Below are 13,550 nucleotides of genomic sequence, written 5' to 3' on the forward strand. Positions count from 1 at the left end.
CAAAGTGCAGATGTCTGCCCTCTTCAAAGTCCTTTCAGTTTCCACAGTATCACCAGCCACAGAAATCACACAGGACATGAATTTCAGCCCTACAGTTCTGTATAGAGAAAAGTGGAGCTGCTGGTGGTACAGAGGGTGAAGTGGCATTCGATATAGCTTCATTATTTGTCTGGTGGGACTGGATGACAGCACTGAAGTTGTGTGCAAGTGACTGGAAAATTCTGAGGGTAAACTGCTCCTTCCCCATTCCCCAAAGAGACAGTGGAGGTTTTGAGGACTGAAACTTTAGTTTCAGTTTAAGAGAAAACAGAGGAAAATGCCACCATCATGAGGTGAGCAGGGAAGAGGAAGGTGGTTGTGATAAGTGTAGTGTGTAGATGTGTGTTTTGTTTATATACACAAAAAACCAGAATCATAGAACAGTTTGGTTTGGAAGAGATCTTGAAGATGACCTAGATGAAGCCCCCTTCCATGAGTTTGGTTTGGAAGAGATCTTGAAGATGACCTAGATCAAGCCCCCTTCCATGAGTTTGGTTTGAAAGAGATCTTGAAGATGACCTAGATCAAACCCCCTTCCCTGACAGGGACACCTTCCCCTAGACCAGCTTGCTCAAAGCTCTGTCCAGCTTGGCCTATGGACACTTCCAGGGATGGGGCATCCACAGCTTTTCTGGGCAACCTCTGCCAGGACCTCACTTAACCTCAGAGTAAAGAATTTTTTTCTAAAAATCTAAATCTGAATCTAAACCTACTCTCTTTCAATTTGGAGCCTTATCCTGTCATTACATGCTCCTGCAAATAGTCTTGCTCCATCTTTTGTGTAAATTGTATACACAGTGTGTGTACTTTTATATATATATAAAAGGTAGACATAGATTAAGGCAGGCCTGATGGTGGGATGTGCATGTCTGACAGAGTCTGCAAGATCCTGATGTTTGTGGGTGAGCTGCAAGTGTTGGATACCTGGCTGGAGGAGCTGCTCTTACAGCATGTCTGGCACTTGCTGTTACACCTGCCTGTCTTGAAGCTATGCTGGGACTCCATTCAGAGCTGTATATTTGCAGATATGGTGGGTTATATGCTGACTGAGTAAACCTATTTGTAAAACAGGAAGATTGTAGGTGTTTTAATTTGCTGCTTTGCTGCCACCACAGAACCACATTTTAATGCCTTGTTTCTGATCTTGCAGGATCCTTGGGAAAGCATGTTCTCAAATGATGTGTCTGTACACACACTGATGCTTGGATCTCTGTTGGTCAGATAGGGATATATTTGTAGGTAGAATTCAAACTTCTTGCCTTTGAGAATGATCCAGGCTTCTGATAGAACTGACAACAGCCAGATACAGGATGCAATGATGGGAGCAGATGTCTACTTTGTCTTAATTCAAGTTGTAAACTGGACTGGTATATGCAAATTCAGCACCGTGTAACTTATGTGAATAATGCCATATGTTTGTGACATAAGACTTCAGGTTCTAAAAACTAAATTTACCAAAACAGTGGCTTGTATCAATACCATGTAAGCAGAATGAAGTACTCTGCTACATAAAGAATTTTTTATACTTGTCAGTCACTTTGTGAGATTGTGGGGAAGCAGATCTGCTAGGTGGTACAATCATAGAGTAGTTGCATGGGATTGAGAAGCAGCTTGATAATAATTTTGAGTAATTTCTGTGCTTGGTTGCATTCCAGAAATGAAAAGCAAATCTGAATTTCTCAGTCGAAGCTCCAAGACCATAAAGCATGTTTGTTTACCATCTGCACCATCCTTTCAGTCCCTAGAGGCAAATGAAAAGACAGTAATAACAATGGAGCACTGCCTTGCTAAAAGCAGCATCAGCAGAGCTCTAAAGACAAAGCAGCATCTTTCTGTACAGCAGATGAAGAGGGAGAAGCAGCTTGTCTTTCTCCCATAGGTTTGAACATGTTTACGTGATTGAAAATGAATTGAGATATTTCCCTAAAGGACATATCCATGGCTATTTTACAACAACAAAGATGGTGATTTCTCTATGTCCTGAGGAGTTCCTTAATCCTTTCTAATCTTTTATTGTCCAGATCAGAAATAGAGTGAGCTTAAATTCTAGCATCATGACAGAATCTGTGATACTCATGGCTTTCTTGGTGTGTGCTAAAACTGAGTTTTAATATATATCATCAATCCTTGAGTCAGCAGAAAACATTTTAAAATAGATTTATTAGGTGCTTGAAGAGCAAGTTGCATGAGTTCCAGTGTTTTCTTTTGTATTCAGTGAGTTTGTGTTCACTGTAGTCACCCATTGAATCAAAATATCCAAGAATGCAAATCTATTTCCTATAAGACATTTGAATTCATAATGCTGAGCCAGCATGCAAGCACAACCTGCTACTTTAAATTGTTAGTCATACACGTATTTCCGTGTTTCATCAGGTTTTAACTATATTATTTTAAGGTCCCAAATACTGTTCTGGACAGAAAAAAAAAATCAGCACAGGTATAATCGACATCATGACTGGCTGAAAAGTGTGACTGTAGAACCTGTGAATTTTCTTCTCGAGGAAACCACTGTCTTGTACAAGAAATTATCTTCACAGATTTTAGTATAGTTGTGGGAATGGCTAATCTGGGATTTTTGACCTAGCTTTAGCTCTTGAATATATGTTATGGGGTAAGTCTTGTGCTGTCCTTTGCAGCTGGCAGGAGGGTGAGGTTTGTACAACGGTTGATGGAGATAAGATGTCATGGGCAGCTGAGGGGGCCTGGCTTGTATGGCCAACCCAAATTCAGTCTGTCTGCAAGAGCCCCACGGAGCAAATGTCCTCCTATGTTAACACACTCAACACCAAGTCCTCTGTAGCTCTGTAATGTACTCAGGGTGTATCTTGGAGGACCCGAGGGCTTTTTTAATTGCCTGCAAGGCATAGGCAGCTGTGTAGGGCAAATTCAGCTTGTCTTTGAGTGACTGTATTGTCCCAGAAAGGATTGCCTTGTGGCGAGAATGAATGTGAGGTGAATTCTGTGTCCTAGGTTAAGCTGTGGGCCTGAGTTTACTGGGAGGCAATGATCCTGAGCAATGTCCCTCATTGACAATGACACCAGTGTCTATTCAAGAGCTATAGTCTCTTTCTAATTTGGAGATCCTAGAATTGAAAATTTATGAAAAAAGCTCATTCATGTGTGCTGATAGTTTTGTATCTACTTAAATTGACTTCTTTAGTATTGGAAGAAATTCTTGAATATGCAGTTCCTTATTGTCAAATTCCCATTATATCTCTGTGACTCTAAAATAATAGCATTTTCCATGAATATTCTAATAGTGAGCTCAGTTTATAACTATAATACCAGTCATCTAGAGAGCCAAAACCTTGCTTCAGGACCAAGCAAGGGCAGCAGCACTTCCAACTTTTTTTTCTTTTTTTTTTTTTTTTTTTAATGTGGGATGAGAGAGGGAAGGATGATTCTCTTTAGTAATACCATGCAATGTTGTTTCTTTCTAGAGGAAAAGATAAAAAGCTTTGATAAGGCAGGAAGCACCAATTTTGTTCACGTTAAAAACACCCAAAACAACACAGGGATTTCTTTGCCCTGATTATTGATGATAGATGCAGTCACCAGCTAGCAGTGGCCTGTGTGTGTTTAATTTTTTGAATGCTGGAGGGTGAGACAGAATTGAAAATGTCTTGAGAGTCACATTTTATAATGTATAACAGTTTCATGGCTGATCCAGGATTGAGTCTAGAACTCTCCACATCCCAGCCCATTTTTGGGAACAGGCTCTGGTGCCTTTTCAGTTCTTCCTAGGAGATAAAGAGGCCCATCAGCATGTGTCAAATATACTCTGTTCTGTTTAGTAGTACCAGTGCAGAAATTTTGTCCTCTGAATCTCTGGGTTTGTGAAACACTTGAAGGACTAGCAGAGTTGTTTCAATTTTGGTATGTCCATACAGGCAGGTTTCATCTTCTCCTTGTTCAAAGTGCTGCTGCTTCTTAGGCTTCTCAAAAAAAAAAAAAAAAAAAAAAAAAGGGGTAAATCTATTGGGAGACAGGTTTAGAGGGAAAAAAAGCATTTAAATGGTCAAATACATCTGATTCTTTTGAGTGTGGTAGGATATGGAGGAGCAGGAAGGTGAATGTAGCTGTGAATACACATGCAACCAGCATGTCTGTGCTCAATTCTAGATGCAATATGTTCCTTCTTTCAGCAACAAAGACCTACTAGAATTTGGAACAAGCAATGTCATGTGATAGTTGGGAAAGTTCTGTGTAGCTGGATTGGTATCAGAAGCATATAGGCACACACAGAACCCAGCAGGATGTATTCTTGTATGAAAATATCCATAAGACTTCCAGCTTTAGCTAATAGCTTAACTTAAAAAGTTGGTTAAATTTACCATGATGTTTATTTTTAAACATATGAAAAATTACCATCATCTTGGGGATGGTGTTCATCAATGTAATGTGTGTACATAGATACCCAATGTGGGTGTATTGCTGGGTTGGGGTCTAGAAAGTTCTTAAAGATGTTGTTTGGTTTTGTTTTTTTTTTTTAATTTTATTTTTTGTTTATCCAGTTGTGACTGCTATGTTCGTTTCAGGAAATATGTGAGATAATTGGAGTCTCCTGAAGTTTCCAATGAATAATCAAGGTACCAAATTAAAGTGAATAGCATCTACCCATAACAGCAGGTGCAAAATTGTCACTAATTATGAATTTGCTGGGTTCAGTAGTGACTATGCATGAATTATGCTGCATTCATTAAAAGAAACATTCAGAGCCCAATTGATGACAAGAGGGAAAAAATATCATTAGAGTGTTCCTGAAAAGTGAATTAATGTTACTGAGATTTGCCCATGAAGAGAACTGCAGAAAGATGAAATATTTCTCTGCCTCTGTGGCTGACAAATGCTTCTGCTAGAAAAACAGTTGTTTTTCTCCTAGTTTAGAAAATATTGGCAAATTCAAGCACAAATATTCTTTATTCTTTTTAGAGAAAGAGGATTTGCATGTAGGTGTTATCTTAAATATGTGAGAAATCTCTATCCATATGTTTCCAGTAAGAATGGAAAAAATGTTTTCAATACTCTTCTACTTTTTCCTGCTTACCCCAAAATAAAAGTGGAGGAGGGAATACTTGTTATAAGCATTTATAAAGTTATTTTTGTTTGTCTTTTAATCACCAAATGGCAATATAAAAATAAATCTAGGATATGAGGCAACAGTTATATATTGACTGTATTTTGGATTACTAGGATTTAAAAATGATCCCTGTGAGCTCTATATTAACAAAACGATGATTTTATGAACCTGAAGGACTGGGATGATCCCAGATGATCTGGGAAGAAGTCCAGTGAAGGATTATAGAAATTCTGGAATCTAACTATAATGGAGTAACCACTAAGAACCCTGGATGTTATTCACTCTTCCCTTCCTTAACTAAAGTTTTTTGTTATGACAGAAATGTTGGGGTCTTAAGCACGAGGTTTGAAATGGAGAAGTCTTGTGTCCCTGAAGAACTTTTTCCTCCCCTGTGCTGCGGTGCAGTCTTGTCCCCCCTGCCCCATGGAGGTCAGCAATTTGTCCACTTTAAATCTGGTCAGCTGCATTCTCCCAGGAGGTTCATCTGGTAGATGTTTTTGACATGCTGGAACTAGTTGCTGTGGTTGGGAATTATGTTTTGGTGCCTCTCACCACCATCATTGTGACCACTCAAGTGGCAGCTCAAGGCCTGAAGTCCTTCCTCCCTTCCATGTTGTCACTTTTAAGCAGGTCTCTTAGTTTTAAAGCTTATAAATGTTTCTGTAGTGTTCTATACATCTATTCATGTGTTTAATATTAAACATATGTGAAATGTTTTGAATGCCTGGGGCTGGGGGATGTGGTGATCATCACTCTAGGGAATAGAATGCTTAAAAAGCAGAGAATAATCAAATAAATAAAACCTAATACTGTTTCTAATATTTTCCTTGCACGTTTTGGTATCTGTACTCAGCTTCAACCAGAAATCTTTTTTGTTGGCTTTTTTTTTTTTTTTTAGTGATTACTTTTCAGTGAGCCATAATTTGAAAGCAATATGGCACCTCAAGAAAGCTTAGATTTTTCAATGGCCTTAGATTTCTGCCACTGAGAACTGATGACCACTTGCACCATTGATGTTTTCCATGACTATTAAAAGAGTAACTACTTACTGTTCATCAAAGTAGCTGTTTTCAATCTAAGGCTACTGGGGGGGGATTTTTTTTTTTTGTTATTTTCTAAGGAGTCTCAAAACCCTCTGAAATACCAGTTCATTTTCCAAATAAAGGAGCTATTTTGGAGGTGGCATTAAATCTACTAGAATAAGTTTACTGTACTTCTGCAGGGAAGATGAAACAGTAAAATGGGCCTATTTTCTCCTGCTGGTCTATTCCCTCATGTTCAGTAAGTGTCTTGAATGAATTTATGTTCTCAACTAATTGCTTGCTTTTGCTTCAGATAAGAGCTAGTAAAATAGCTGCATGTAATTATGATATCTTCTTAATAAGCCTTCCATTTGTTTAAACTTTAAAAAGGCAGCTGAAAATATACTGTATATTATCATATGAAAGAACTGTAGAAAGTGCTTCTCTCTTCAAAATGCAGAGTGGACTTGTGTCAAAATGATTTCAAGTGAAGTGGAGGTTAAAAAAAATAGTCTTTTGACCATGGGCACATTCAAAGATGATTTTGATTAATATAAACACATTTCATCATTTGTGCTTAAAAACATTTTAAATTACCTTGCAACCACAACCAATGTACTTTATTAGTTTTGTATTCACTTTCATTAACTCAGTGCTTCCAACAGCATGAATTAATTTAGTTTAAATTGTTTGGCTTTTGTTTTTAGCTGGTGGCATAGACAGGACTTTTCACAGGAAGCTCAAAGGCACTTAGTACAGCCCTAATTCAGTGTTTCTACTTTCCAAGCACTCCATCTGCCTGTAATTATACATCATGGGTATAAATCAGCCTTCCTTGTACTTCAGAATTAAATAATGAAAGGTGACAATGCTAACTGTGGGGAATGATAAGAAATGCTGTCAAAACTGAAAGTGTGTGCCTCAGTTTCATCCATGAAAAATGGCCTGCTTCACAAGACAAAAGCCTTGGACAAAAGACCATAGATTCTGTCCATTTCACATGAAAAATAATGGCCAGAAATTTTTCTAAGATATGAAAAATGCAGGCAGACTTGAAAAATATGTGGAGGAAACATCCCATGAATTTTAATTGAAATGCAAGAAAGAATAAAGTGCCTGTGAATGTTACAGCATGGAAAACAAAATATTTGCTACAAAGCATTATAACTTGAATACTTTAACAGTTCTCTGTTTGCAATCTCATTAGTTCTCTGACTTGCACATTTTCCATGCTTTTGCAAAACCCTCCAAACTTATCATTTAGAAACTTTTTCCACCATGAACTGCTGGAAACTGATGTACACAGATGTAACTGGTGTTACTTCTAGGAGAAGTAAGCTCTGGTGCCACTCACCATTGGTTCTCAGTGGAAGCCAAAAGATTAGCATTCCGGAATTTACTTAGCTGATTGGGTTAATGGATATGTGTTTTTGTAATTTTAAATGCAGCACACATACCTAGTTTGTCTTTTATCCACAGAATAGCCCTTAAGATGATTCAAGTATAAGCAATTATGAATATTTCTGTGTAGAACTTACCTGAAAACACTGATGGGAAAACAAATGCAAATCTGTACAAAGCTAGAAAATAAATGCACGTAAAGCTACGCAGTCCATGGGAGGTATGAATACAGATTTTTAAATCAAGGGCACTCAAGCTTAGGCAGGGCTGATGCTACTTCATATGTCAAGTCATCTAAAGCTTAATCCGTGTTTAAGAAAATCAGTGATAATTCTACTGCAGATTTCAGATTGGTGGCTTCAAAATTATTCAACACTGGGGAGGAAGGACACACTTTGGAGATGTGTAGGTGCCAATATACCCAAATAGACATATTTTTAATACATTTTGCATATTTAAGAAAGTAAAAATTTTTGAAAATATCTTGGGGGAACAGAAGACGACATGATTGTGCATCTGACTGGGATTTTGAAACCTCTGAGGGCATCTTTTCCCTTGTGTTTGAGATATCAAGAAAACTCTGTGTCCTTAAGGACCTAAACATATCTGACAATCTGAATTCAGGCAGAGCAATTCATTGACTGTCAACTGCAGAAGTGTTTGGAAGTTAAGAGTGCTTTTAAAAACACTGTTATAGAGGTGAAAAAAGAGCTGCTGGCCTTGGGTTTAGGCTGAAACCTGTTTGCATGAGTTTGCATGACAGTCTTATAGGTCTTGCTTGCAGTACTAAGTAAAACATAAACATATTCCTCTACCAGCAAGTTTTGCTTTCTCTGGCAGTTTTGTATTTATACAAACTGAATTGCTGCTTTGATATGTGCATGGAAGCAAGTCCTATATTACTGGGAATTAGTTTAAATTGTATGAAAATGATGCTTCTGCAAGCAATGCAGGGCGAAGCTAATATACTTATTTACTTTAAAACATGTATTTTGTTTCAGAGAAACAAACAGCTATTAAACACTAAATCCTACAATTCGGGGTGGGAGGTGGGGAATTAAGTAGGCAGTGGAATGCTACTCTGACGTGCAGTGTTGTGAGTTTACATTATAGTGGCAGTATCCAATCAGTATTTTTAATTCTTTTAATTACTGAACTCTCTAGAGTACATAATGGTGTGGAATATACACATGTATCTGTAATAAACATGTATCTTGAAGAAATGGATTTAGTTTTGGCAACAACGTGATAGGGAGATCAAAGAGCTAGCAGGCATTAAAATGATTTAGATACATTTGTCATAGGCAGCTGTTATGCTAATCTCATTTATGCAGTTGTCAGCTGATAGGTTCTGATGAGCCAGCTTAGTGGGAAAATCATTAGTAGATCCCTATTGTGATAAATGTTATTTATTACTGTCAAATGGTATTAATGTTTGATTCAAAGATGGGAAATGGGCATCATCTACATGAAGTTCATCCATTCATGGTCAATGATGACAAAGGGAGCTGTTGAATTCCAGCCAAAGGAACTTCATTTCTGTAAGAAAAAAGAATAATGGATTTAATTTGCATATGTTTTAAAAGGGTAATGAAGTAATATGATGTTTATCTTGGTTGAAGAGTGGTAATTTTTGCTGGCATGGCTCCAGCAACATTTGAGTCATTGTGCAGCATTTGCTGTTCAGTTGTTGGTTGTGGAAGGGGCTTTTCAAAGCAGCAGGTGCATAAGGGGGGAGGAAACTAAAATGGTTTATTCATTAGGCCAAAAAATGAGCAATCTCTGTCTTTCCCCTTACCCTCCAGAAATATATTTACAACCATCTTCTTTCATTTTACTTCTGCTATGTCAGTATTTCCTTTTCTCTTCCTGTCTGAGGCCTTGTTTCTTGAATTAGTCATAGATCCATACAGATCTCCACTCCATCTTTGTTGTGATTTGACTTTATTCCACTCCATCTAAATAGTTAAATGCACAGAGACAGTAGCACCAAACTATAAGGGACATAGGAGCTGGGAGATGGGCACACATGGCTGTAAAATGGAGTGTTTCTTATTTATTTTTTCAAGAGAAAAAAACCCCATATTTTGGCTAATTAGCCATGCAGCTGGTTTTTAAGTTGTTGAAAAGTGTTTCCTCTGCTTGTGATTTTGCATGGAGGCATTCCTCTTTCTCTTCTCTTCTCTTCTCTATTCTACTACAGCTGTAGTGCTGTAATCTAACTGGTTTGAAATTTAAGAAACCCCCCAAAACAGACAACAAAGAGCCCCTGTTAAATGCATTGGAAAAAAAACAAAAAGAAAAACCAACCAAAACTTAATTATGGTGCAACCAATAATAAAGGGGGCTAATTTTAACTACTCATCATAAGACAGACATCAGAATACTATTGCAGGCTATGTTCTGCCACTAGTATATTTATTATTGATAGACACAGAAATTAAATCAGGGTACTCTGGAACTTTAAATCATTGTGTAGAGTAAACAATAATGGAACAATGATAACATAAGGAAGAACTGACTGAAAAAGTTCTGTAGTTAACACCAAGACAAACAAAATTTCACAAATCTTTCTGTGGGGTCTGTCCTGGCTATTAATTAATAGCCTTTATAGTTGAGGAATAAGAAATTCCTGATATTCAAGACAATTATGGTCTTTCGAAAGGCAGGTGTATGCTAAATTCTCATTGATTTTTAGCAAGAAATGAGTGCATGACCATCTAGGCACTCAAATTCCTATGAAAAACAGTCTATTTTTAATTGCTGGTAGTAGCATTGGAGCATGGATAGAGATAGGGACTATATGCAATTCTTCAAACTAAAATTAGTAAATTGCATCCTGTAAAAGAACTGGTGGCAATTAATGCTCCCTAAAACGTGTAGACAAAATACTACAAGGAATTATGCATGTCTTGAGTTTAAAACCTTTGGATCAGATTTTACTGATGTCTGCTCTCTGTATAGACAGAGTTTCTGGGAATTGGCCAGGGATATCTCTAAAGAGCTATCTACAGTGCTATTTTTTGAGATTTTTTAAAAAATGTTGCCACTCAGAGATCTGCAAAGAAATCTTGTACTGCAGTGCTGCAAAGAAATAGAGAGTAATTCTATTAATTTCTGCTGCTTAAATGTTTTCTGACCAGTCTTAGCCCCATATTTAAAACATCCTAGTGAGGCAGCTCTCAGTATCACACTTATCTGTCTGGGGCAGAAATCCTTTATGAAATCTGCAATCCAGTATGTGAGATAATGCATACCCAGTGGGTTCCTGGGCTGCCAGACAGGATTAAATGGGCTGGTTTTGTGCATTGGGTGGGTGGATGTAGAAACAGGTGTTTGACCCCCAAACAGTCACTCAAAACACTCAACTTTTCTGGTGTAGGTGTAGTTTGTCCCTGAGGTTATTGACCACAGCAGGGGGCTAGAACTAGGTGAGTTTTGAAGTTCCTTCCAAGCCAAACCCTTCTGTGATTCTATGCACTGCTTAAGTGTTGTCAAGTCTTTCAGGCCTGAGCAAGACTTACCAAAATATCAATCCTGACTTGTTGCCACAGCACTGCTGCCTCACATTCCATATTGTCTGTTCTTATTACTGTATGAGAATCTGCTCCATCTTCACTGTGATTTTTAGACCAAAAAAGATGTTTCAATAAATACGTATAAGCTGTTTCTCCAAACAGCTGCATCTTTTGGAGGCTTGCTGCAGATACTGCTCCAAGTTTTCAGAGTTTGGATTTGAGTCCATTTCCTTTCCTACCTCCCCCGCCACGTCTGCACTTTTAGATTAGTGGTTTCCTTGGTTACTTCTGGCAGAAATTACAGTTGATCCTTGCCCGCTATTAGGATGCTCTTTAGTACAATACATGGAATGTAAGACCTTGGATCTTATCTGTTTCCTTATTAGTTCCTGGCAGTTCACAGGTTTGGGGTTTTTTTTTCTCTTTTTCTCTTTTTTTTTTTTTTTTTTTTTCCCTGCAAGCTGTGAACATACTAGTTTGAGTTAAGATTTAAAAATCTTGCTGTGGGAGAGCACATATATCTTTAGCTTACTTTGATAGTCCTCTGAGGCTGTTCTGTAAAGTAGATAGATTTGTCTCAATCTGTCTTTGTGTTGAGATGTGCTGGGCTTGCTCCATTTTTGTGATAAGAGTTGCTTTGTAGGTCATAGGAGATAAACGTAGATCTTGTTGAGAGATTTGCTTGTCAAACTGTGTGATGTATTCCATGACTACTAACTTCTGGAGAGTGTGGGATTGTTATGACATGTATAATATACTGTAAGATTCATCCTGAAACCGCTGAAATTCATCACTCACACTGGCATATTGAATCACCAGTTTATCAAGGATACTGAAAGTAGCTAAAATTGCTTCCAGCTTATGATTAGCTAGTTGACTAGTTAACTCTGGCTTGAAGTTTCTCCCTGGAAATGGTGCAAAATATTCAGTAAATAGATGCGTTGCAGTGGGTTTATTTTCTGTTTTTCCCTTTTTTTGTCTTTTAGATGCTGTCTACTTTCCTGTGGTGTCACTTCTAGCATTGGGGTAGATACTGTTGTTTGGGGCTGTTTTTTGGTCATGCAGAACTATGGACCATATTTGTGGGGCAAGTAGTTTTGCAGCTGGCAGATTCTTCTTGTACTGTTTAGTGAATTCTAGGTGAAAACTGAATTTCTCTTAAGAGGTGACAGTTTTGTAACTGTCATATGGAACAGATTTGTGCTACTTGTCTCAACTGTAGAGGATTAAATGGTACTTTATGAAGTCATCTTTAATCTGACAAAATATATTTCTACTCCCTAAAAGAAAAAAGAAACCCAACCACCATTTGATTTACTTAAGAGTTTTCCTATAAGAGGCAATGAAACTTTTCTTGGCTGTGTGCAATTTGTTGCAAGGACATGTGACATGAGAATTTTCTGTAGAATTTGTGGCTGATTTCAAGAGGGGAAAGAAAACAGCTTTTCCATTGGGGGTTGTTGGTTTGACATTCAGAGAAGTCTCTTAAAGAAATTGAAGGAAAACAGTCCCTAGCATCAATATGGGAAGGAGGTGCTACTGGGATTTCTGTAGAAAGCAAAAAAAGGCAGTGGAGCAGTGAACCTCCCTGTCCTTCACTCTAGACCAAGTCTTGCGGTCTGAGAATGGTGAAGGAAAACGTATCTCTGAGCAGGCTGCTGCTGCACCTAACAGAGGGCAGCTGCCTTTGTGATCTTTCATTGTGGTTGCCAACCCCCCAGTCTGGCATGGGACATGAAAATGAATTACTGAGGAGTTATTGCTTATGGACAGGAAAAATGAGAGAAGGAAGAGAAGTTAAAGGGATAAACTTAAAGGCAGATATTAGGGTGCTTTTTTAAAGAGTCAAGAAATATATGAAGATAACTTTGTCCATTTAGAAATGAATCAGATAATGAATATTTTTAATTTGGTGTCACTGCTGGTGTGCATTTAAAATATAGGAGTACATATAAAGACAGGGTACTAGGAAATAGATTTTGCATTCAAGGATCTGTTTGGAAGAGAACAAAAAGTTTTTTGGTGTTTTGCAGTAACTGTGAGTAAACTGTAAGGGAGACTGAAAATACTAAAATAACATCTGTGTTAAAACTGCAAAGGCTTTCAGGGCATGTACCGTATTTTTTTGGAAACATGCCTTTTGTACTTTAATTGGCATCTCATGATGCATTTCAGAACAGCTTGTGTAAAGTCATCAGTTGTCATCTACTTTCTGATCAAAACCTGGTGAATTAGTTTTTGGCAAGCCTGGTCTGTATCATTATCCTCTGCTTTATTCTCTTAGGCTTAGTTGCCTGTAAGCAAACATCTGTATAAAATTATTTGCAATCAGTAGTGATACTTTCTCCCTGCTGTCACAGCAGGCAGCATTTTTCTAAGTTTCATGTGGACAAATGCCCAGGAACTTAAATGCTGAATGTCCAGCCCTTTGCACCTTATGAACTCATTTACGTCAATACAAAGTGAGTGGAAATCACTCTAAACAGTAAG

The sequence above is a fragment of the Lichenostomus cassidix genome, chromosome 11, assembly GCF_008360975.1.
Source record: "Lichenostomus cassidix isolate B80296 chromosome 11, HeHo_3.0, whole genome shotgun sequence".
NCBI classification, from domain to species: domain Eukaryota; kingdom Metazoa; phylum Chordata; class Aves; order Passeriformes; family Meliphagidae; genus Lichenostomus; species Lichenostomus cassidix.